Source organism: Neoarius graeffei, chromosome 23 (assembly GCF_027579695.1).
Source record: "Neoarius graeffei isolate fNeoGra1 chromosome 23, fNeoGra1.pri, whole genome shotgun sequence".
NCBI classification, from domain to species: domain Eukaryota; kingdom Metazoa; phylum Chordata; class Actinopteri; order Siluriformes; family Ariidae; genus Neoarius; species Neoarius graeffei.
The window spans coordinates 38,564,719-38,591,142 of NC_083591.1; the positions used below are offsets into that span (position 1 = coordinate 38,564,719).

The 26,424-nt window shown below is 42.1% G+C and overlaps 1 protein-coding gene and 1 non-coding gene across 4 annotated transcripts in view; both read left to right on the forward strand.

Moving 5' to 3' along the window:
- The first annotated feature begins 18,929 nt into the window (after positions 1–18,929).
- Positions 18,930–19,001, forward strand: trnaw-cca (transfer RNA tryptophan (anticodon CCA)). Its single transcript has one exon. It is a non-coding gene; the product is annotated as a tRNA-Trp (tRNA).
- Positions 19,002–22,708: 3,707 nt separating this feature from the next.
- The window catches only part of LOC132871707 (alpha/beta hydrolase domain-containing protein 17A-like), a 71,321-nt gene continuing 67,605 nt past the window's right edge, over positions 22,709–26,424 (forward strand). For 2 of the 3 annotated variants that reach the window (XM_060906136.1, XM_060906138.1), the window contains exon 1: positions 22,709–22,872. The gene's annotated coding sequence lies outside the window, so the exon portion shown is untranslated. Of the gene's footprint in view, positions 22,873–23,052; positions 23,139–26,424 lie in introns of those variants that run through there. The other variant, XM_060906137.1, reaches the window with a different exon arrangement.

The following is a 26,424-nucleotide window of genomic DNA, read 5'->3' on the forward strand; positions in this document are numbered from 1 at the left end:
TACATGTTTACTGAAGCCTAAGAGAGATTTCACCTAATCCATAGTTTCTGTGAGCTCTTCTTTCAAATAAAACAAGTGTTAAATTGTTCACATAGTTGTTCTCCTGCTTTTTTTTTTTCGATCAGGTATAATATACAACCCCAAATATATACACATTTCAGAGCAATATGCTGCCATCCAGACAAAATCTTTTTCAGGGAAGGCCTTCCTTCTTTCAGCAAGACAATGCCAAACCGCTTTCTGCACACATTAAAACTGCATGGCTCTGTAGTAAAAGAGTCCAGGTGCTAAACTGGCCTGCCTGCAGTCCAGACCTGTCTCCCATTTAACACATCTGGTGTATTATGAAGCACAAAAATATGACAAAGGAGACCTGAAATGTTAAGCAACTAAAATTGTATCTCAGGCAAGAATGGGACAACATTTCTCTTTCAAAATTACAGCAATTGGTCTCCTCAGTTCCCAAAACATTTACAGAGAGTTGTTAAAAGTAGAGGTGATGCAACACAGTGGTAAACATGCCCCTGTCCCAACTTTTTTGAAACGTGTTGCTGACATCAAATTCAAAACGAGCATATATTTTTAAAAAAATAATAATAATGAATAAATAAAATTTCTCAGCAGCCCTGTGATGATCTGGCAACTTGTCCAGGGTGTACCCCGCCTCTCGCCCATAGTCAGCTGGGATAGGCTCCAGTTTGCCTGCGACCCTGTACAGGATAAGTGGCTACAGATAATGGATGGATGGATGGAAGGAATTTCTCAGCTTCAACATTTGATGGGTTGTCCTTGTACTATTTTCAAAGAAATATAGAGTTTCCATGATTTGCAAATTATCGCATTCTATTTTTATTTACAGTTTACACAGCATCCCAACTTTTTTGGAATTGGGTTTGTATAAAACTGTCGCTAGTATTTTCCATAAAATGTGTTCGCAAACAATCCCACGTTATTTTTTAAAAAGCAAATTAAAAATAAGCGCTGGATAAAAACCCATCTATCTTGTGTAAATAAAGATACAAATTTCGTTGTCCAGTGGTCAGGTGTTTATGAGATACGTTGCCTTGCACTTACGATCAGGTTCCCTGTGGTGGTACTACACGTGTGTTGTTCGGTCAAAAACCATCAAAAATCATGTTGATGCATTTCTCTTAAATAATGGGGCTCCACTCTGCTAATATTGTGCATATGGTAAATCATTCATCTACTGTAATTACTGTATCCTTATCGGAGTGGTGGATGATGTCAGAAACAATGGATGGGATGCAGGAATACAGCCTAATCCATTGCACACTTTCACATGTAGGAACAATTTATAGTCGCCAATTCAGCATTTTTGTAAGGTGGGAGGAAACAGAAGAACTCAGTGGAAACCAGCATGGACATGGGGTAGGGTTCAATACTTGAAAACATAATGTTCAGGTTCTGCTGTAAGCGGCCCGAGGGATACTGTAACAGTAGTTCAGTCGTATACATGTCACATCACTGAGCCTGAATGTCGTATCGCTGAAAACCCACCCCCAAATTTCTGGTATATATTAATAAGAGAAAAGCCTTTCCCCTTTAACTGTATTTTAGCCAGATAGTTCATGTTAATCAGCCTCAAGGACACACAGACAGGGACAGGCCTTGTATGGAGTGAGATGGCTTGGTACTACTGACTCTTTTGCTGTGTTCATAATGTCGAATTGACAAAATGATACTCGGCACCATTCAGTGATTCATAAACATAATGCGAACCATCAACTCGGGCCAGCTTCAATCGTTTCCAACAATGCCAAATGAAGATCATCATTCATCTTTGGTTGGGAGCGTCGTCTCTTGAGTTTATCCAAGTTATTCTGATGGTCATGCCTGATCCCTTGATGGAGGCAAGCACGTCATCTATGCCCATCATGAGGAGTACTGGTCCAGCTGGTGGGTTCTATCTTGAAGTCCTTCAGATCGCACTTCAGCACATCCATATAGCGAAGACGTGGACGCCCTATAGGACGGGTACCCTCCTCCAGTAAACTGTGTAGTACACCATGGGGGAACCTGGTCTTTGGCATCCTTTCAACATGACCTGCCCACCAATAGACGAGTATAGATGATCTTCAAGCCAGGACAATTTAAGCTTCCTTGCACAGTCCTTAACACTTATCGACAGTTTCTCTCGTCCCCAGCTCATCTAAACCAGAGGAAAGGCAGGGCCAGTACATCTGAGATTCACTGGGGGTGCATGAGTTGCCATAAGAGTCAGCAGCACTGAGTTTGAATGCCTTCATGGGATTCCAGATCTATTTGGCAGATGGCCGTTGAGTCCTTGCAATCAAGAGAGTTCTTCCACCCTTAAAGGATATACGCAGAACCTTTATTTTCAAATACATTTCTGAGTGGATAGTATCTCCACCCTTGACTCTTGTATGCTGCATAAATGGGAATAAAAAAATATATTTTTGAGAGTTAAAATCGACCGCAAAGTTGGCATTCGAGCCACCTTGCTGAGCCAACCAGCCCTGAGTGCGTGACGTCACAGCAGGAACCAGTTTTAAGGCCGAGGCCTTTGACAGCTATAGACTAAAGTCATATTAAATAAAAATTTATGGTGAAAGTAAGAAATCCCGTTACCGACTTGCTCAACTAAGACTGATTTGACTTCATTGATTGTGGGTTGACTCTCATTAAAACAGGATGGGTGTTATAACTTATACAACATACATGTACATGCATGCATTTTCACTGATAAAACGTAAAAGGCTAATTAAATAATTAGTTGAACTGAGACAATCACATTTGGAAGCAAATTAAATAATCTTATACCGGTAACTTAAACACACAATACAAGTTACATGTATTAATCTAAATGCAGGTAAACAACGGGTTGTTTTTGTTGTTTTGTATCCAAATGAGAGTCGGAGCTTACCCATCTGTGTTATCACTTCTCAAAGGCCGATCTTGTGGCCGATTGTTTTGAAGCAATCTGACTTTCAGTTGTTTGTTCAGTTCTCCGTTCATTCACTTTTTCCATGTAAGGGTGAGATGGCAGCAATATCCAGTGAAGAAATCAGACGGCTGCTCCACTCATTCTCCATTTTCTCCATACTGAGTACTCCACCATTACTGCTCAGCTCAGGCAATTACTAAAACCTGGGACGGAACAGAACATCACCATTTTTAGCAACAACCACGGGGGGGGGGGTCACTGCCCGAGCGATAATATGTCATGTCCCATTCTATCTCGGGTTTTACCAACAACCCTCAGCTCACACTCCGGGAGAACTGGTGCAACTAAACTTACTTTCCTTTTAAAAAATAAATAAAATAAATACTTTCCTTTTCTTGTTTTATTTTCCTTTAATTGTTGGTACTGCACCCTCTTTCAATACGGGCTTATAGCCAACGCTCCTCAACAGATCAGAGGTTTCGTACGAGTCTTCAGTAAAATGTGCAGAGCAGAGGAGAGACCACTTCGTAGCCGGCCAATGTGCCCGTGAACTTCTCACAAAACGCATCCAAATCTTTGCAGTTTGAACATTCTTGGGCCATGAATGCAATGTAAATCCACCTTCTGTCGTGTTGCTATACCGGCCAGCAACACATCTACGTGGCATGGCGATAAATTAGCTCAGAATAGAGGATCGGAGTTGCAGTCAGCTCTGTGTTTCAGTATAGCGGAAATGGTGATGAGACCGATAGACTTCCTGCTGTGACGTTACGGATGTCAAGGCCATTCACTCAGACCGCTACCTATATGAATCACTTTAATCATAAAAATTACTATATTAGATTTATTGTTAATGCTTAAAACTATTCCTGTGCCATTCTTGAGGTCTCAAGGTATTTATAAATGAAAGTGAGGCCATGGCTCTGCGTATATGCTTTAAGTAGACAGGTCTTATTTTTGTCCTGCCAGGGTGTCCACCCACCCTCCTCACACCTAGGTGTGGGGTTGCCAATTTAGTCACCAGCATTTTGACCATGACACAGGTAGTATCGGATTTACATGGTTACCGATAGCAAGTCCAAAACCTGACCTGACAAAAATATCAGGTCAGGATCACCATACAGCACAAAACAGCCAATGCTAACAAGCTGGCCTGCTCATGTTAGCTTCCTACCTAAAAAAAAAAACAAGTTCTTGTTACTAGGCTCTTTGACCCTGTACTAATCCACAGAGGAGAAGGGCTTGTTACAAAATGCTCTTATGTAAGTAGCTTACAATACTATTCTTCGACTAGAGACAGTGATACTCCAAAATCTTACCTCCTTTTTCATTTCCTGATGCTGTGCTTCATCCAGTTGTGTGGTGTAAATTAAAGGTACCATTTGCAATGTTTAAAGTCAAACAAAGCCCCAAAATAAATGCTGTTTGCCGATTACGGCAAGTGCCCTGATGTGCCCTCCGCATGTTTAAATTAAAGCTAGACTGCCTTTCAGATTTTTCAAGTGTAGATCATAAAAAGAATTTTCCCGACACCAGTGTTGTTTTTGGCAGCCATTTTTTATTTAGTTTTAGTCTTAGTCTTTTGGATGAAATGCTTATTAGTTTTAGTCACATTTTAGTCAATTCTATCCTTGATAGTTTTGGTCTAGTTTTAGTCGACGAAAACTAAAAGGGTTTTAGTCCAGTTTTAGTCATTCATTTTAGTCAAAAAAATAATTACTTTAAAACATTAAATTAGGCCAGGGGTGGGCAATTATTTTTTCCCTGGGGCCACATGAGAAACAGAAAATTTTGTGGAGGGCCGGACCAAAAGGCTGAACTAAATTCTGCATAATATTAATTGTATTTCTTTATATAAAGCAATAAATAACATTGTTTTTACAAGCTGCTAAGACTGGTAAGAGTATGGAAAAAATGAGGTTGCCTTACAAAAAAATGTCATTTATTCAATCAAATTTCCCAAAACAATGGTTAACAAAATGTGAACGTTTGTACCATTTTTTTTCAGTCACATTCACTCCAAAACACAATAAAGACATCACAATATTGTCTTTCTACTCCAAATATCAAGCAAGATACATCATATTATAATAATGATGCCCACATTTGTAGTCTAATTACCTCATTTGGTGTTTTTCAGTTTTCCGGATCTGCTCTCTGCAAACTAAACACACGGCTTTATCTCTGACTTCAGTAAATAAATATTTAGCAGTCCATGTTTTGTTGAAAGCCCTGCATTCGGCATCTACCTTTCTTCTTTTTGCGGACATTTTGGGGGCTAAAGTCTTCTTGTGACCTGCTCGCAACAACGTCGATTCGGTGTAGGAATCAGATCTATAGATCGGCTCGGGCGCCTGCTGGTGACGTCACACTATGTGATTGGCTGGACCGTTTGAAGAATGACGTACAAGTTTGTGGTTGGTCTGGACAAATTACGGAAGTAGTTATCGCGGGATTAGGTTTCGTGGGATTTCATGTCATGTTCATGTCGCGCGCATTGCGTTTTTGTTGAACACAACTTCAAAATAAAAGCAATGCACATTCAGAAAAGAAAAAAAAAGAAGAAACCGGTTGTACGAATTTCGATTCAGTCCATGCATGAGGTAAAATTAGAAAATACGTTTATTTTGTAATTTCTAATTAACCTTACACGGGCCAGTCAGAATGAACCAAAGGGCTGGATGAGGCCCGCGGGCCGTAAAATGCCCAGGTCTGAATTAGGCCAATACAGAGATAGGAAATTGTAATCGAGGTTGACAGGTTGTGCATAACATGCTCTCTACATAAACGCTGTCTAGTGTGCATGCTCTCTACATAAACGCTGTCTAGTGTGCATGCTCTCTACATAAACGCTGTGTAGTGTGCATGCTCTCTACATAAACGCTGTCTAGTGTGCATACTCTCTACATCAACGCTGTCTAGTGTGCATACTCCATTGTTCACAGACTCGTTTCTTCCTCCGTTTAACATGTCGCAATGTGCTGATAGAGCACAAACATGTCATGATGAACACACAACTAGAAGATGACCACGCTGTCTGTTAATGTAAATATGATGGCTAAACGTGCTGCTAACGTTAGAGTAGCCAGGTGTGCTGCTGCTCATTTAGACATATTAAGGCACAGCAACAGGTCTGAAAAGCTACATTTCCCCCCGTATGTTTCACAGTAACTCAAATATGGGTCAATATATGACAAAGCATTCAGTTGCTGTCCCACCAATAAGCCCTGCAGGACAAGTTTTACTCATGACATGTTAATTGAATTTAAGTTAGCTTAACCAAGCCAACTTTAGCATGAAGCTAGCGGTCCCATTCATTTTCACCAGGTCACGGTGTTTTGGAAAACTTCATAGGAAATTCATCACATTGTTGAGTGACATTAACCAAAGCTAGCAAAAGTATACATGATCTGTTAAGGACTTCTTGTAACGTTAACTTACCTTCGCAGAAATAGCAGCATGGTGAGCCTTTAGATGTCTCTTGAGGTCGGTCGTATTCTTGCCACGTAGTTTATAGCCACAGCGTGTACCTCTGTCTCCCACTACAAGGCATTCCGTTTTATTTTCTGCTGGATTATGTGTAAAGTATATCCATAAATCATCGCATCTTTTCCGCCCACCAAGCCCTTGTGCTGGCGTTGCCGCCGCCATGGTCCATGAACTGTGCACTGTGCCCGGACATGCCTGGTGGTGGGCGTGACCAAACAAGGACAGGATGCAGGTGCATTGCTGATATTTTCAATATTTGGCAGACAGGTTGCATGCACTGTTGGAGGAAATCCCATGCATTTTGATAGTCCTATAGCCAACCCACTAACATTTTCGTCTCATCAACGAAAACAACAGATACGTCTCGTCATATTTTCGTGATCAAAGAGTTATGTTTAGCTCGTCACTGTCTCATTTCAGTCATGAAAAAAGGTGTGTTAACGAAATCATTTCATCATCGTCATCGTTAACGAAAACAACACTGCCTGACACCCAATTAGAGTAGAGTGGGGTAATACGCCCCCGTGGGGTAATATGCCCCCGGCCTGTTTTACCCAAAATAACCACCAGATGGCGCAAAGTAACATTTCTATTGTTGCTATGGACTGGCTTGACAACGGGGATATACAAATATCCACTGTGGATCGCATGTCAGCAACGCAGCGGAGAGAAATCAAATTTCATGGTAAGTGATATAACTTTCAGATATCAGTAAAACTGTATTTAGATAGCTGCTATTTCGTCAGATATCACAGCTGTGTATGTGGTATGAGTAGACAAGTCAGTACGTTAAAAAAAACACATTAGGTATAAAAAGTTGAATCACATTTTGAAAGTAAGACCTTTTTTTGTAAAAGTGTAGTCTGTGGGGTAAAACGCCCCCTTAATGGCGGGGTAAATGGCCCCCAGGGGGCATCGTTTCCTTTTATCATAATTACTGTATTTCATACATTTCTGAATAGCAGATACATAGTTTTTAATAACATCTCGCTTACCTGGTTGAGTAAAGCAAGTAATTTGAACTTAATATTAAAAATAATTGAAATTTAAAAAAAAATTGAAATTAAAATGCGAAATATAATAAAATAATGCATCTATTCATTAATTCAGGGATATTTTCTTGTTTCTTTCACATTATAGGCTTAAGTAAACACTTTTGCTATCCAAACAGCTTTTTTTGAGTGAGGGGGCCTATTGCCCCACCTCAGGGGGCCTTTTACCCCACTGGGGGGGGGGGGGGGGGGTAAAAGGCCCCCTTGGCACAATGTTTGTTTTTGTTCAAAAAAAAAATTAAGTATTAACTTTAAGCAAACTTTAGGTGGCATTATTGTTCATGTCACTGTTGTCAAAAACTATGATTAAAACTAAACACATGGTTCATTTCAACTTGGAGAAAAACTGAATTTTTCTTAAGGGGGGCTTTTCCCCCCACTCTATTTTTGTTTCGTGGACTGAAAGCTACTGAATCCGAATTACAGATTTCCAATTTTATTAGTTTTTTTAAAATAAAACAATTAATGAATTTAGGGCCACGTGGTCCGAAAGACTCTGCTATTTTTTTCTGCTTCACCATGACCCAATTCAAGATACTATGTCATGCATGACGTGATGGGCTTTCCCCGTTCGTGCAAGGCATTGTGGGATACAAATTTGAAACAGGAAAGAAAAATGGAGGACATGAGTATGCAAATGAAATGTGAAAGACTGACTACAGTAATGGAAAGCGAGAAGAAAAGATGTTATGTTGCGAAGGAAAGGAAACGCAGGACCAAACTAATAAATATCGGCGGTCAGCGAGCACCTCGGTGTGATCAGCTGTTCGTTTAGTGGCAGAATGATGGAACTGTCAGTGCACAGTCAAAGATGAACCTGCGCATGCGCACACCGGACTTCCTCTGTCTGCTTGACTGTGCAAAGCAAGCGATTTCATGCACATTATTTGCTTTAATCCCCTCAAATTAAATAACTTCCCAGCTACAGAATGGTCTGATATTTTGTGAGATATTACAGAAATAAACATATATCACAATGACCAAATTTCCGAGGGAACTAAACTTCACCGATTTTATGAAATCAAAAGGCCGTCTCGCTTTAAAACTTAATAACAACAATTGAACCATTTTAAAAGTTCTGGTATTGCTAAAAATAAACTTACCTGGACACAGCCTTTGCACTGAAACCAGATATCCGCCTGTGATGTTAACGGCACACGAGAATGTTGTTCACCTTCGTGACACAGAGCCATCAAATAAGGGCTTCTAATCTCATCTCATCTCATTATCTCTAGCCGCTTTATCCTTCTACAGGGTCGCAGGCGAGCTGGAGCCTATCCCAGCTGACTACGGGCGAAAGGCGGGGTACACCCTGGACAAGTCGCCAGGTCATCACAGGGCTGACACATAGACACAGACAACCATTCACACTCACATTCACACCTACGCTCAATTTAGAGTCACCAGTTAACCTAACCTGCATGTCTTTGGACTGTGGGGGAAACCGGAGCACCCGGAGGAAACCCACGCAGACACGGGGAGAACATGCAAACTCCACACAGAAAGGCCCTTGCCGGCCACAGGGCTCGAACCCGGACCTTCTTGCTGTGAGGCGACAGCGCTAACCACTACACCACCGTGCCGCCCGGCTTCTAATCTAATTCTAAAAAAAAAAATCACCAGGCGCCACTGCTCTCTCTCTCTCTCTCTCTCTCCCCGTTTGTATGTGTGTGTGTGCACGCACGTGTGTGTTCACTGCTTCAGGTGGGTTAAATACAGAGAAAGAAATTCACTGTGCTGTAATGTGTATTCTGTCTGTAATGTGTAACATACTTCACTTTTATCAAGTTTAAATCTCACTTGGCAAGATAACACAGACGCAGTACTGACTCAGATACCAATAAACAATCCCATTGCCATAGCAACCCAGTTCTTGTCATCTAAAAAGATTGCTTTTCTTAGTGAATAAAAACAAAAAGCATGTCACATAAAATGAGGCCTTCTGCTTAATGAGCGTGGTCACTCCACTGATCTTCCCGGTCATTGCGGCGGCTCCGTCCGAACACACCCCCACACAACGGGTCCAGTCCAATCCGTTAGACTCGATGTAATCGTCCAAAACTTGAAAAATGTCTTTCCCAGTAGTTCTTCTTTCAAATGTTTTACAAAATAGTATTTCCTCCACAAATCTTTCCTGTGAAATAAATCTGATGTACACAAGCAGTTGGGCCTCATTGGATAAACCTGTGCTCTCATCCAGCTGAAGTGCGAAGTATTCGCTGGCTCTGACCTGCTCCAACAGCTGAGCAGATACATCTTGAGCCATGTCACCAATCCGTTGGCTCACGGTGTGATCAGAGAGTGGGACAGCATCGAATTTTTTGGCAGCATCCTCACCAAGCAATTCTCGGACAATGTCTTTGGTGGCTGGTAAAATCAAATCTTCTCCAATGGAGTGAGGTTTTTTCGGCATCTGTCGGATGTTTTTGTACCAAGTGATACTGAAGTTTCGAAGGTTTTAAGCACTCGTTTGACAGGGTCTCCAGACAGAGGACGCATTTCGGGCAATCATGGCCATTTTTCTGTATGGCTGTAAAGCCATACTTAATGTATGCTGCCTCATATTTTCGGATTTTAGTTGGCCAGGACTTCTTAGTTTTTTTCGCAGCAGTGTCCTCCACAGCAGGGCTGTTGGTTTGTTCCTTCGGTCTCTTCTTCAAAAACCTGTCCATTTTGCGCTAGCAATACGCTAGCTTGAGGAGCAAAGCAGCTTGATAAATGGCGCAAACCGCAACGTCACAGGCAATCGGAGAGATGAGCATGGCAAACAACATTTCGATATGATGTATTAACAATTATATTTTATAATAATGATTAAAAAACTAATTACAATATATTTAATAATAATTATTTTTAAAAAGTTTTTTTTTGGCAATTTTTTTGTTATCGTCCCTCCAACTTTCTGAGGCCCCCCTAGCGCCCCCTGGTGGCCCCCCAGGGGGCCGCGGCCCCCACTTTGAAAACCACTGGCCTAATCAAAGCCCAGACCTCAATCCAATTGAAAATCTGTGGCATAACTTGAAGATTGCTGCACACCAATACAACCCATCTAACTTGACGGAGTTGGAGCAGTTTTGCCTTGAGGAATGGGCAAAAATCCCAGTGGCTAGATGTGCTAAGCTAATAGAGACAAACCCCAAGAGACTTGCAGCTGTAATTGCTGCATAAGGTGGCTCTACAAAGTATTGACTTCAGGGGGTGAATACCTACGCACACTCCAGATTTCTGTTTTTTCATCTTAATTATTGTTTGTGTCACAATAAAACAACAATTTTCACCTTTAAAGTGATGGGCATGTTGTGTAAATCAAATGGTGCTAACCCTCCAAAAATCCATTTTAATTCCAGCTTGTAATGCGACAAAACAGGACAAACACCAAGGGGAATGAATACTTTTGCAAGACACTGTATGAAGCACTGAAACTACTGTACCTGCTACATTACTATTGTGTCTGAAGAGTTTTCGTCCCTTGGGTGATCAGATCACAAATGGAAAGCACTAAGTGTGAACAAACACCAAGATGAGCTCAAGACGCATTTATTCAAACCACTTGCTGAGGTGGTGTTGGACTCATTAGACCACATTCAGTGTCTTTTATAGTGTAAAAACGAATGCGTCCCAGACAAGGACCTAACAGGAAAAGTGATGGAGGCAGAAAGAAAATCTGAACACAAGTGGTCAGCTGGACACCTTGGATACGCATAATAGACACAAGTATGTGGTGTTTTTATGCATATGCAACCATACACACATATTTAGATACAATCACGCACATACACTGATTCATCTTATGCTGATTTTATATTGATTCAAAGCCAAGTATGTTGATTTCTGGCAAAGAGTAAATGAAGTTGATTCAATGAAAAGTAATAATAAATTGATTTATGAATGATCATAATTACAGTCCCCTCCTCCTTCTTAAGCTCATGCCATAATGGCGTTGAGTCCACCAGTGCCACCAAAGTCCACCATCTCTCACAGTCTTGGCTGAGAGCCGGGACATCCTCCAGCCTCAAATTAATCTACTGGAGGTCTTGACGAAAGACATCGTTCCAACAGGTGCGTGGTTGGCCACGAGGGTGTCTCAATCCTACTGTTGGCAGATCAAACTTGTAAATGGCTCTTGTGTCATGGTCGTCTGTGCAGTACAGGATGCATCCGAGCCAACGAACACGGTGCTGTGCGATGGTGCGAAGGATATTTGGTTGGTTAGTCCTCTGGCGGAGCTCCTTGTTGGAGACATGGTTATACCAATGCACCCCCTCAATGGTCCTGAGGGCACGGGTCTCAAAGCCAAGAACACGGGTGGCCAAGGTGTTGCTGAGAGGCCAGGCCTCAGCACCGTAGAGCAGCACAGACAAAACTAGACCCGTAGCTTGGTGCGCCAGGAGATGTCACGTCATCTCCAGAGTGGTCTCATGATGCCTGCCACCAGTCCACGTCATCTATAGAGGATGTGCAGTCACGTGACCCGTCCGTGTTTACTCCGCCATATTGGACGGCTTCAGGATTGTTTACCTTGCGTGAGCGTAATGGATCCAGGGAATAATCCCCAAGAAAATTTGGAAAATACCCCATCTACATCGCGCGATTACTTGTCTAAGTTTGTTCAGCATCTTGAAGGTGACGTGAGGCAGCGTTACGTGGAAAAGTGTTCCAGGTTGGGGATTGCAGATCCGTACAACTTGCCACAATCCTTGTTCAGGGAAATTCAGAGCTGCGGTGCCAGCGATTTGCCCGATCTGGCCTACCACGACATTTACAATTTTCTTGTTAATCGTGAATCGTGTTACACTGGCAAAGCCCTCAAAGCTTACAAGAGCCTGGAAGCTTATAAATATTTTGTTGCAGGATGGGTATCCCAGCTATACCTCTGGAAGGTTCCGAAGTAGAATGTCTACTTGATAACCTCACGGGTAAGTGGCATTAAGACGTTTATCATAAAGAGACTATGCAGGACGTTTTATCGTAAGAATGTTCGAAATCTAAACTCAGTTCCAGATAATGACAGGGTTGTAAATATGTATGTTTTTGTCTGGAAAAAAAAAATCACAAATCACCGCTATCTTTATCTGTGCAGAATTATTATTCAATATCAGATATAAATGTATTAGAAGATTACACCTACCTGATATGAAGTGTTCACTACAAATTCAGCTGGTAGAACTGGGGTACCAGTTTTCTCTTCGCACAGCGGACACCCATTTTGCGCGTCTCTCCTCGTCTGCGGGGAATCTATAAAATGACAGGCCCTCCTTTTGGCCCTGTCTATTGGTACAACCAAATGCTGAACAAGATATAACCATTCTCGAAAGATCTACTCCCACACACTTGATAATTAGAATGGGTTCATCTAAGTTCTATGCGCGGCCATGCCGTCCAAGATGGCAGATAAACAAATATCACGTGACCTTGTGACGTCACGTGCACGCTCTCTATAGATCTCAATGAGAAGGTCATCATTGTTGGTGACTTCCAATCCCAGGTAAACAAATGAGGTGACAAACTCGATGTGATTGGTGCCAGTGATGATGGGTAGTAGGTCAGGACCATCACCTACATGCATCAGCCTGGTCTTGGACCAGTTGACATGTAGCCCAAGCCTGGATGCCTCCTCATCGAAAGCATGAAGTGCTCCCTTATACAGGATATGAAGAATTACAGTGAACAAGTAAAATACAGTAAAGACAGTGAGATGGCCGATACTGAAACGTTGTTTTCTGCTAAATCTCAGGCCTATTTAGAATGGGCATTATTCTAACTTCTGCATCTGCATTTGTTTTTTTTTTTTTATCATATGCTGTAATGAGCTGGCCAAGGCCATGCTGAATCAAGCACCTGTTCATTCTGAATCATGCGATTCATGTGCCAGAGTGTTTTGCACATGATTGTGATACAGGCAAAAATAGTGGAGTCATTCTGAATCGGGTATTGTTACAGCACAAGCTCCACAGCTGCTTTATGCATCTTTTTTTTAATCCTATGTTGTGGTAAACCGGCCAAGGCCACTACTGTACCCTAACAAGTGATGTGCTCGTTTGTACCTGCAACCTGTGTCAATCTTTAAAGCTAGACTGCCTTTCAGATTTTTCAGGTTGAGGTCATAAAAATAATTTTCCCTGACACCCAATTATTTTTGTTTTGTGGACCAAAAGCTACTCAATTCAAATCACAGACTTCCAATTTTATTATTCTTTTAAATAGAACGATTAATGAATTTAGGGCCACATGGCCCTAAATTCTCCGCTATTTTTTCCTGCTTCACCATGACCCAATTCAAGATACTACCGTACATCATGCATCACATGGTGGGCTTTCCCCGTTCACGCAAGGCATTGTGGGATACAAATTTGAAACAGGAGAGAACAATGGCGGACGTGAGTGTGCGAATGAAACGTGAAAGACCGACTACACTAACAGAAAGCGAGAAGAAAAGACGTTATGTTATATATGAAGGAAAGGAAACGCAGGACCAAAGTAATAAATATCGGCGGTCAGCGAGCACCTCGGTGTAATCAGGTGTTTGTTTAGCGACAGAATGATGGAGCTGTCAGTGCATGGTCAAAGGTAAACCTGTAGATGGCAGAAATGCAACACTGGATATCAGCTGCCGTAAAACCCAAAAGAAGAAGAAAAAGAAAACGCAGGTAAACCTGCACATGCGCATGCGATCTTCCTCTGTCTGCTTGACTGTGCAAAGCACGTGATTTCATGCATATTATTTGCTCGGGAATCCCCTCAAATTAAATAACTTCCCAGCCACAGAATGGCCTGTTTTTGGGGGTTTTTTTTAGATATTACAGAAATAAACATATATCACAATGACCAAATTTCAGAGAGAACTAAATTTCACCAATTTTATAAAATTGAAAGGCCGTCTAGTTTTAAACTGACATGACTCGAGTCATTTTGAATCATGTATTATTCTGTCCACATTCACTGGATATGGGCAATTGCGCGTTCTTGGCAACTCTACAACTAGGATATCAGCTCATATACCATGAGTAGAGAAAAACAAAATGGTGGAGCATGTTGCTGAACCAACCGAGGATGAAATCACAACTCTACTCGAAAACAAAACCCCCCAAAATACAAAAAAGCAACAAAATATGGAATGAAAGTATTTGATGGTAAGAACGTATGCTTTTTATTTTTCAAGAATTATCGCATTTTTTCACAAACTGCTCCTGTCATTTCGCCAGTTTGTTTACATTCTAAGCGGAAATGATTTTGTTGGACGTTTTGTATCAAGTGTTTATTTATTGAATTTGCAAAAAATAAACATAAAAATGCTCTGTTTCTCAAAATCCAGTGAATGTGGGTAGAATAAAACAGTTGTTCCACTCAATCTCGTCGTACACGGCTAATAGGCGACTCAGCGCTATGCACCTCATCAGTGATCAGCTCATGTATGACTAGATTTCGTGGAATAACTGTTAATTGTATGGTCTGATTACTGTGTTGTTCACGACGTATCACTTCTTATCATATGTTTTGATTCTTCCTGAGCTGACCATTCACACTGGAAAATTTGGCTCAGTTGGTTCAAAATATGAGAAATGTGAGATGTAGAAAATGTTGAAGAGGTATGACGTGACATGTTAAGTAATGAGATTATTTGTATACATATATGGTATGTTATTTACCAGCTGGGAGGCCCGTATAGTGAAATACCATGACCGAGGTCTTGAAAGTACTGAGCGAGGCCCTCTGGGCCGAGGTCAGTATTCAAGGCCAAGGTCATGGTATTTCACCATACAGACCGACCTTAAGCTAGTAAATAATATATTTATTTTTTTCTTGACAAAATTCTAGCAGAAAACGGGAGTGCCTGAAAGGGAAAACTGAGCCGAGCCGCCATTTTGAATCCTCATTCACGGCTGTAATGCAAATGGCTTCCTCCTCGGTATACAAGTGCACTTCCATGGCAGGAAAAAAACTACATTGTACCGCTTATGTAGTCCCCTATTTATACAAAATTGAGTCATTCAGGATTCAGCCATGTTTTTGCTCGGCGTTAGCAAGTTGCAGGTTTTTATCTTTCTCCTGAAATGTTTTCTTTTATTTCTTCTTCCTCAGGGTAGTAAAACTAGCTTTCACTGTGAACACTGTCGTTATCGCTATCCATGCTGTAAAATTAATGCTATTCTCCTGAGAAATGCTGGCAAAAATTTATAAGATTTTTGATCATCTTATAAATAAATCTTATAAAAAAAAGATAAATGTTGACGACAAATTCTACTATGTTGTTTGTTGTTGTGAACGAGTGAGTTGCCAGAGGTCCATAACTGGGGGCCGTACCGTAGGATACAGACCTGCTCGACAGCCAATCAGAGTGCAGGATTTGATGGAAACCGCACCGCGAAAAAAATAAACTGTTATTTTGAAACTGTGTAAAACTAGAACTTTGTGACGTTGAGTCGGATCACTCTGCAGACTGACTCAGACTTTTCTTGATTGATTTAATAAACGTCTAAACTTTTCTGCAAACTCTTTGAGAGAGTTTCCACGATGTAAACGGCGATGTGTCACGGCTGTTCACTTATGAACCATTCGAACAAATGTAAACAGTCGAGTCAAGTCATTTTAGTCAATGAAAGCTAAATATTTTAGTCTCTGGGAATCTGTAGGAACTTCAGTATGACCTTAGTGATATTACAGTTTCTTCAGGGGAGCATTGAATAACATTCCTCTAGCATAGTTAATAACAGAGATGGACAAAGTACCCAACTTCATTACTTAAGTCAAAGTACAGATCCCACTGGTCAAATGTTACTCCGATACAAGTGAAAGTTGTCCAGTTAATTTTTTACTTAAGTTAAAGTGCTGAAGTACTTGCTTTTAAAAATACTTCAGGAGGAAAAGTAAATTTTCTGTCAACGCATCGTTGTATTATTGCCACAATGCTTACAAAACTTAATGCCGTTACCAAAGACAGAAATGTGAATTCAGAAAATGAACGCATGCTGTGCCATCATGGTGGTTTAACGTTAAGCTAGCTAGTCAGTGACGCTCCACCTGACATCCTAGCCAACTCTTTTCAAACTCAAAATCATATTGGGGAGCTAACACTACTAGAAAAGAAAGATTTCTACATTCTGTTTATTTGGCAAGATTATGCTCAAACATATTTCTGAAAGGACTTCAGATAAGTTAACATTATTCATGTTAGCGTAACTCCGTTTTTACATGCTAACTAACAGTGTCCAAGTTAACTAGCTATGTGTAAACGTTAGCCGTGGACAAGGCAATGGCAACTTGGCGGCCAAAGCCATAGAAAGTCATTTGACTAACCAGACTGCATAGCTATTGCAACGTTATCACTAGCTCTAAAAGCACAGACAACTTTGTTGCAAGCTTTCTTTTGGAATAAAATGTTTATATACCTCAATATGCTTCTGTAGGTTGGATGGTGAGTTTTTGTAGGCCGTGATGTGGTTCATTTTCAGCAAACAAAGCAAACATTTAAAACGAAATGAATCTTTAATCCTTTCAGAAAACTGAAACATGGGTTCTAGGTATGACCATGAGTGTGTGTGTGTGTGTGCGTGCGTGCGTTCCCCAGAAGAACCGCCTTCTTCCATTCTGCTATCAACTGATCGTGTTCAAATAATGCTGCTGAGAAATCACTGAACTTGATTTTATACAGTCGATGGACGTGACGCGACCCTAGTGATTACTGATCGGCTGTCTCAGGGTCACCTGCGAAAAAATCAATCATGTTTTAGAAAAGAAAAGAAAAGAAAAGAAAAACATCCACTTTGAAAGCCACTTCAGAGTAATGAGTAACTTGATAGAAATGTAGTGGGGTGATAAGTACGATATTTGTCTTTCAAATGTAGTGAAGTTAAAGTCATCCATCCATCCATTATCTGTAGCCGCTTTATCCTGTTCTACAGGGTCGCAGGCAAGCTGGAGCCTATCCCAGCTGACTACGGGCGAAAGGCGGGGTACACCCTGGACAAGTCGCCAGGTCATCACAGGGCTGACACATAGACACAGACAACCATTCACACTCACATTCACACCTACGCTCAATTTAGAGTCACCAGTTAACCTAACCTGCATGTCTTTGGACTGTGGGGGAAACCGGAGCACCCGGAGGAAACCCACGTGGACACGGGGAGAACATGCAAACTCCGCACAGAAAGGCCCTCGCCGGCCACGGGGCTCGAACCCGGACCTTCTTGCTGTGAGGTGACAGTACTAGTTAAAGTCTCATCTCATCTCATTATCTCATTCTCATTCTCATCTCATTATCTCTAGCCGCTTTATCCTTCTACAGGGTCGCAGGCAAGCTGGAGCCTATCCCAGCTGACCACGGGCGAAAGGCGGGGTACACCCTGGACAAGTCGCCAGGTCATCACAGGGCTACTAGTTAAAGTCATAAGTTTAAAATTAAATAATAATAATACTCAGGTAAAGTATAGATACTCAAAAAGTTGTCTTAAGTACAGTACTCAAGTAAATATACTGTGTGTATATATATAATTTACCAGCTGGGAGGTCCGTATCGTGAAATACCGTGACCAGGGTCTTGAAAATACTGACCGAGGCCCAGAGGCCTCAGTCACGGTATTTCATGATACGGACTGACCTTAAGCTTGTAAATAATATATTTATTTTTTTCTTTCCCAAATTCCAACAGAAAATGAAAGCGCCCAAAAGGGAAACCATATTTAGAACAAACCTGCTACAAGCTCGTCAAAAACATGCCCTGGCTGCTTGTGGACGGTTTCCCTTCACAAAAACCTCGACTAACTGCCGTTTACGGGCCACAAGGACTTCTCTTTACTTGTTGAACTCAGGGTCCATGAAGATAGTTAGTTTCAAGCCGGACTGATTCAGATAGCGCTGGATACTTCTCTGGAAAGACGTGAGCGAGGACGGCTCGTACACATCGCCATTTTTCTTTGCTGTGGACATGAAAAAGTTGCACAGCAACATGTTTAATTTTTTGCCAGGTATGTCTTCCAACTTTCAACCTTCATTTAGGTTTCGACAGAACTTCCCAAAGATATTGAGGTCATTGGTCGTCTTTTTTGTTGTATTTTCTGCCCTTTGCTCCTCAATAAACTGCTCGCCATTAGCAACAGTTACAGGTTTTCGGCTTTCTCCTGAAATGTTTGCTTTTATTTCGTCTTCATCAGGGGAGTAAAACTCGCTGTGAACACTGTCGTTATCGCTATCCATGCTGTAAAATTAATGCTTTTATACTGAGAAATGCGAAAATTAATGTTGACAAAAAATCACTACTATGTTTGTTGTTGTAGTGAACGAACGAGTTGTCAAAGGTCCGTAACCAGGGTCCGGATCGTAGGATTCCGGACTGCTTGTGAGCCAATCAGAGTGCACGATTTGATGGAAACCAGACCACGAAAAAAATAAACTTCGTGACTGTTCACCTCTGGTTAATAATGTTAGCCTAGCTTTGGTAAATGTAAATAAACAAGCTTATTATAGGCCTTGTGGCGCAATGGTAGCACGGCTGACTCCAGATCAGAAGGTTGCGTGTTCAAATCACGTCGGGGCCATTTTGGGCGGTACGGTGGTTGCCTCACGGCAAGGTTGGAGATTAGAAGGTTGCATGTCCAAATCAAGTTGGGGTCATTTTGGGTGGTGTAAAGGCCTCTGCATGCTCTTGCGACAAGGCTTTCGCAGACAGTTGTAATTTATCGTTGAGTGGGGAGTAATAGGCTTGCGTGATGTTATTCACTGCCACAACGCAAGGGGGCGCGAAGTCGCGAAATCACTCAGAGTAGTTGGTGGGTGTGGTTAGTGGAGTGTTTATCCTCCGGTTACTTATAATGACTAGAACTGGAGTCGTATAGATGTACGTACTTCCTCACTTCCTCGATCAACCGCTCTTCGTGCTGCTCCATCTTCGCTCATGTTTTTAAAAATGGCGGTCGTGAAAACAAAACAAACCGGGAAAGTAGGGAAGCGGAAGTGCGTGTACAGCGGATGTAGAGTGGACCAATCAGAGCCCTCTTGTCTGCGACGCTGTCTGCGAGGCTTCTGCGGTGGTCACAATTTTTGGGAGGTGCGCGCAGAGCGTCTGCGAAGGAGGGGGGCTACGCAGATGCCATCTGCGAGGACTGCATTGTCAGCATAAATTGGCCTTAAGTGGTCAGCATGGTTGCCTTACAACAAGGTTCTGGGTTTGAGATCAGAAGGTTGCGTGTTCAACTCAAGGGGGGGGGCGATTTTAGGCAGCATGGTGGTTTAAGTGGTTCGCATGTTTCCCTCACAGCAAGGTTCTTGGTTTGAAAGCAGATGGCTGCGTGTTCAAATCAAGTCGGGGTCATTTTGGGTGGTTTAAGTGGTTAGCAAGGTTCTTGGTTCGAGATCAGAAGGTTGTGTGTTCAAATTATGTCGGAGTCAATTTGAGCAGCATGGTTGCCTCACGGCAGGGTTCTGGGTTTGAGATGAGAAGGTTACATGCTCAAATCAAGTTGGAGTTATTTCGGGCAGCACGGTGGTTAGCATGGTTCCTTCGCAGCAAGGTTTTTGGTTCAAAAGCAGAAGGTTGCGTGTTCAAATCAAGTCAGGGTCATTTCAGGCGGCTAAGTGGTTTGCAAGGTTCTTGGTTCGAGATCAGAAGGATGTGTGTTCAAATTATGTCGGGGTCAATTTGAGCAGCACGGTTGCCTCACAGCAAGGTTCTGTGTTTGAGATCAGAAGGTTGCATAATCAAGTCAGGGTCATTTTGGGTGGCACGGTGGTTTAAGGGGTGAGCAAGGTTGCCTTCCAGCAAGGTTTTGGGTTTGAGATCAGAAGGTTGCGTGTTCAAATCAAGTGGGGGTCATTTTGGGCGGCACGGTGGTTTAAGTGGTTAGCAAGGTTCTTGGTTCGAGATCAGAAGGTTGTGTGTTCAAATTATGTCAGAGTCAATTTGAGCAGTACGGTTGCCTTACAGCAAGGTTCTGGATTTGAGATCAGAAGGTTGTGTGTTCAAATTATGTCGGGGTCAATTTGAGCAGCACGGTTGCCTCACAGCAAGGTTCTGGGTTTGAGATCAGAAGGTTGTGTGTTCAAATTATGTCGGAGTCAATTTGAGCAGCACGGTTGCCTCACAGTAAGGTTCTGTGTTTGAGATCAGAAGGTTGCATAATCAAGTCAGGGTCATTTTGGGTGGCACGGTGGTTTAAGTGGTGAGCAACCACTATGTAAGTGGTTAGCAACGTTGCCTTCCAGCAAGGTTCTAGGTTTGAGATCAGAAGGTTGTGTGTTCAAATCAAGTGGGGGTCATTTTGGGCGGCACGGTGGTTTAAGTGGTTAGCAAGGTTCTTGGTTCGAGATCAGAAGGTTGTGTGTTCAAATTATGTCAGAGTCAATTTGAGCAGTACGGTTGCCTTACAGCAAGGTTCTGGATTTGAGATCAGAAGGTTGTGTGTTCAAATTATGTCGGGGTCAATTTGAGCAGCACGGTTGCCTCACAGCAAGGTTCTGGGTTTGAGATCAGAAGGTTGTGTGTTCAAATTATGTCGGAGTCAATTTGAGCAGCACGGTTGCCTCACAGTAAGGTTCTGTGTTTGAGATCAGAAGGTTGCATAATCAAGTCAGGGTCATTTTGGGTGGCACGGTGGTTTAAGTGGTGAGCAACCACTATGTAAGTGGTTAGCAACGTTGCCTTCCAGCAAGGTTCTGGGTTTGAGATCAGAAGGTTGCGTGTTCAAATCAAGTGGGGGTCATTTTGGGCGGCACGGTGGTTTAAGTGGTTAGCAAGGTTCTTGGTTCGAGATCAGAAGGTTGTGTGTTCAAATTATGTCAGAGTCAATTTGAGCAGTACGGTTGCCTTACAGCAAGGTTCTGGATTTGAGATCAGAAGGTTGTGTGTTCAAATTATGTCGGGGTCAATTTGAGCAGCACGGTTGCCTCACAGCAAGGTTCTGGGTTTGAGATCAGAAGGTTGTGTGTTCAAATTATGTCGGAGTCAATTTGAGCAGCACGGTTGCCTCACAGTAAGGTTCTGTGTTTGAGATCAGAAGGTTGCATAATCAAGTCAGGGTCATTTTGGGTGGTTTAAGTGGTGAGCAACCACTATGTAAGTGGTTAGCAAGGTTGCCTTCCAGCAAGGTTCTGGATTTGAGATCAGAAGGTTGTGTGTTCAAATCAAGTGGGGGTCATTTTGGGTGGCACGGTGGTTTAAGTGGTTAGCAAGGTTCTTGGTTCGAGATCAGAAGGTTGTGTGTTCAAATTATGTGGGAGTCAATTTGAGCAGCAGGGTTCTGGGTTTGAGATCAAAAGGTTGCATGCTCAAAACAAGTTGGTGTTGTTTTGGGCAGCACGGTGGTTAGCACGGTTCCCTCACAGTAAGGTTCTGGGTTTGAGATCAGAAGGTTGTGTGTTCAAATTATGTCGGAGTCAATTTGAGCAGCACGGTTGCCTCACAGCAGGGTTCTGGGTTTGAGATTAGAAGGTTGCATGCTCAAATCAAGTCAGAGTTATTTTGGGTGGTACGGTGGTTTAAGTGGTTAGCATGGTTCCCTCACAACAAGGTTCTTGGTTCAAAAGCAGAAGGTTGCATGCTCAAAACAAGTAGGTGTCATTTTAGGCAGCTCGGTGGTTTAACTGGTTAGCACAGTTCCCTTACAGCAAAGTTCTGGGTTTGAGATCAGAAGGTTGTGTGTTCGAATTATGTCGGAGTCAATTTGAGCAGCACAGTTGCCTCACAGCAGGGTTCTAGGTTTGAGATTAGAAGGTTGCATGTTCAAATCAAGTTGGAGTTATTTTGGGTGGCACGGTGGTTTAAGTGGTTAGTAAGGTTCTGGGTTCGAGCCCAGTGGCTGGCAGGGGCCTTTCTGTGTGGAGTTTGCACGTCCTCCTGGTGTCTGTGTGGGTTTCCTCCACAGTCCAAAGACATGCGGTTAGGTTAATATGGGACGGCCTTGGACTGAGGTGCCCTTGAGCGACGCACCAAACTCCCAACTGCTCCCCGGGCGCTGTTAGCACGGCTGCCCACTGCTCTGGGTACGTGTGTGTGTTCACTGCTTCAGATGGGTTCGATGCAGAGAGGAATTTCACAAGTGTGTGATGAATAAAGTTGTGCTTTCTTTCTTTCTATTGAGTGACAAGAATGAAAGCTAATTTTTAACCACTTCAAATTATTTTATTGGTCACTGCTTTGAAAGTTATTGAAGAATAAGGAAGTTTATTTATTTTTTTTGGAGGAGAATTACACACAAAATGGCACACGACTTTTATTTTGGAAAAAAGGCGATACCTGAAATCTCAGCCTTCATACTGTGTGTAGCTTCTCATTACTGTTAGCAAAATAGCTTTTCCAACCGGATGACTTCCTAAGATGATTTTAGTTACACAGGAAAAAAGATTGGGAGCCGTGTTTAGTATTTTGTTATGTATAGATACATAAAGAGCTCTCAGAGATTCTGATAGTTTTCGGTAAGTTTATTATGATTATTTCAGCTGGATATCATTCCTTATCGGAGCCGAGGCCGGACTAGCCAAGTTTTTAGCTGAACTCCTAATGGCTGAATCCCAAACGGCTGTCTGTTCGTTACAGAGTGAAAAACCGTTCACATGTAGTCGCCCTCTATCTAGTGCACTTGTAAAGGAGGTGGCTGGCTTTTTAGGATACAGCCTGTAGCTTGCTGAGCTAGGCAGCTAACAGCGTCTGTGGTGATGTAGTTTAATCGTGAAATAGCGAGGTAAAACGTTTAAGACTGCTTAAAGCACCAACAATTATTGTAACCGTGCTTGTAATTTATTTAATTATCATTTTATATGTCGAGAGAAAAGCGGCTACACGGAGCAGCTCGGAGACCGGAAGCTTGCTAATGTAGCTAAGCTAATCATACTGCTGTCTTGTTAAAGATAAGAATTAGCTGTTACACGTAACGCTTGTATTGTATAAAATTTTGTAATTCAGTAAAACGTGAGGCTTAATTTTACAAGTTTTTTTAAATGGACGACTTAAAAAAAAATAAACGGTTAACTCCATAAGTATTGGCACCCGTTAAGATAAGATCATTCAGCACTCGTGTAAAATAAACAGTGCCAGCAGTGATTCACATTTTCCGTTCAAAACAGTCGGAAGCTCTGAATCACTCGTCGTCCGGGGGGAATGTGGATGTACTTGTCGTTATTTCAAGGGATTTTGTCGTTATTTCGACTTAATAACTCGTCTATTTGTTATCTTGTCATGTTGACACTCCATAATCTGTCAGTAAGAGGAATTATTGGGGGGGCGTATAATTCTGTTAGCAACATCCAAGTCTGGTTTATTTACTGTAAGAAGATTATTTTTTTTTTAATTATTATTATTTTTCTTACTTGTACAAAGAACATGATTAAAAAAAAAAAAACCGGTTTGGAAAACTGACTTCCGGTCTGATTTGGTTGGTTGTTTGGCAGGCAAAGTAGCTGGGTGACGTCACGACCTAATTTGCATACTAGTTATTCATCATAGCAAGGAAGATGTTCACTTAGAATATAATAATAGTTTTATCAAAATAAATAGATTTATTGTTTTCGCGGTCCGAATCCTGCGCTCTGATTGGCTGGCGAGCGGGTCCGTATCCTACGGTACGGCCCCCGGTTACGGACCTCTGGCGACTCGCTTGTTCACAGCAACAAACAACATAGTGGAATTTTTTGTCAACGTTTTTTTTTTTATAAGATGATCAAAAATCTTATAAATTTTTGCCAGCATTTCTCAGGAGAATAGCATTACTTTTACAGCATGGATAGCAATAACGACAGTGTTCACAGCGAGAGCGAGTTTTACTACCCTGAGGAAGAAGAAATAAAAGAAAACATTTCAGGAGAAAGATAAAACCTGTAACTGTTGCTAACGCCGAGCAAAAACATGGCTGAATCCTGAATGACTCAATTTTGTATAAATAGGGGACTACATAGGCGGCACAATGTAGTTTTTTTCCTGCCATGGAAGTGCACTTGTACACCGAGGAGGAAGCCATTTGCATTACAGCCGTGAATGAGGATTCAAAATGGCGGCTCGGCTCGGTTTTCCCTTTCGGGCGCTCTCGTTTTCTGTTAGAATTTGGTAAAGAAAAAAATAAATATATTATTTACCAGCTTAAGGTCGGTCTGTATGGTGAAATACCGTGACCTCGGCCTTGAATACTGACCTCGGCCCAGAGGGCCTCGCTCAGTACTTTCAAGACCTTGGTCACGATATTTCACGATACGGCCCTCTCAGCTGGTAAATAACATTAAATTTTTTAAATGTATACTACATGTCATTTACCAGCTTAAGGTCGGTCCGTATTGTGAAATACCGTGACAGAAAACGAGAGCGCCCGAAAGGGAAAACCGAGCCGAGCCGCCATTTTGAATCCTCATTCACGGCTGTAATTTGCCGCCTATGTAGTCGCCTATTTATACAAATAGGAGTCATTCAGGATTCAGCCATGTTTTTGCTCGGCGTTAGCAACAGTTAGAGGTTTTTAGCTTTCTCCTGAAATGTTTTCTTTTATTTCTTCTTCCTCAGGGTAGTAAAACTCGCTTTCGCTGTGAACACTGTCGTTATCGCTATCCATGCTGTAAAATTAATGCTATTCTCCTGAGAAATGCTGGCAAACATTTATAAGATTTTTGATCATCTTATAAATAAATCTTATAAAAAAAAAATGTTGACAAAAATTTCCGCTATGTTGTTTGTTGTTGTGAACAAGCGAGTCGCCAGAGGTCCGTAACCGGGGGCCGTACCGGAGGATACGGACCCGCTCGCCAGCCAATCAGAGCGCAGGATTTGATGGAAACTGCACCGCGAAAAAAATGATTGATATTTGTGTTAAACAAGCGGGCTTTTTTTTCCCCCATGTTTGTGTTGATTCTGTCAAAATAATATGTCCGCATGGTATGATGTAAACAAACTCTAATCTGTTGGCTGTGTCAAGATCACGTGTTCAAACCGTATAATAAAAATATCGAAAGAAAACGTCAGACATCCTGGAATTTTCCGATTCATTCTAAGCGATCTCATTGGCTGCCGATGTTGTCCCCCACCAGACGGACAAAACCGATTGATTTTAATCACAAAAGTTGGACTGAGCAGGGCTTAAAATTCACGGTGGTCCGGTCGCCCGAGGCGAATTAATTTGTCATTTGGCGGGTAATTCCTGTCACTAACCAACCCGGCTGGCTAGTTGAAAATAAAAAATATCTTTGAAGCGAAGATCCAGACTAGGGCTGTGCGATATATCGAGTATGCTCGATATATCTCCGAAAATTCTGTGTGAGATACATATAATTATTATATCATAACTATCGAGTATTTTATGGTCATTTGCCGACTTGTTTGTTTCGTGTTTGTTTAAAGGAACAGTCCACCGTACTTCCATAATGAAATATGCTCTTATCTGAATTGAGACGAGCTGCTCCGTACCTCTCCGAGCTTTGCGCGACCTCCCAGTCAGTCAGACGCAGTCAGACGCGCTGTCACTCCTGTTAGCAATGTAGCTAGGCTCAGTATGGCCAATGGTATTTTTTGGGGCTGTAGTTAGATGCGACCAAACTCTTCCGCGTTTTTCCTGTTTACATAGGTTTATATGACCAGTGATATGAAACAAGTTCAGTTACACAAATTGAAACGTAGCGATTTTCTATGCTATGGAAAGTCCGCACTATAATGACAGGCGTACTAACACCTTCTGCGTGCTTCGGTATGTATATCTGAGCTCCGTATCAATGCGCTGCCGAAGTGCGCAGAAGGTGTTAGTACGCCTGTCATTATAGTGCGGACTTTCCATAGCATAGAAAATCGCCACGTTTCAATTTGTGTAACTGAACTTGTTTCATATCACTGGTCATATAAACCTATGTAAACAGGAAAAACGCGGAAGAGTTTGGTCGCATCTAACTACAGCCCCAAAAAATACCATTGGCCATGCTGAGCCTAGCTACATTGCTAACAGGAGTGACAGCGCGTCTGACTGCGTCTGACTGACTGGGAGGTCGCGCAAAGCTCGG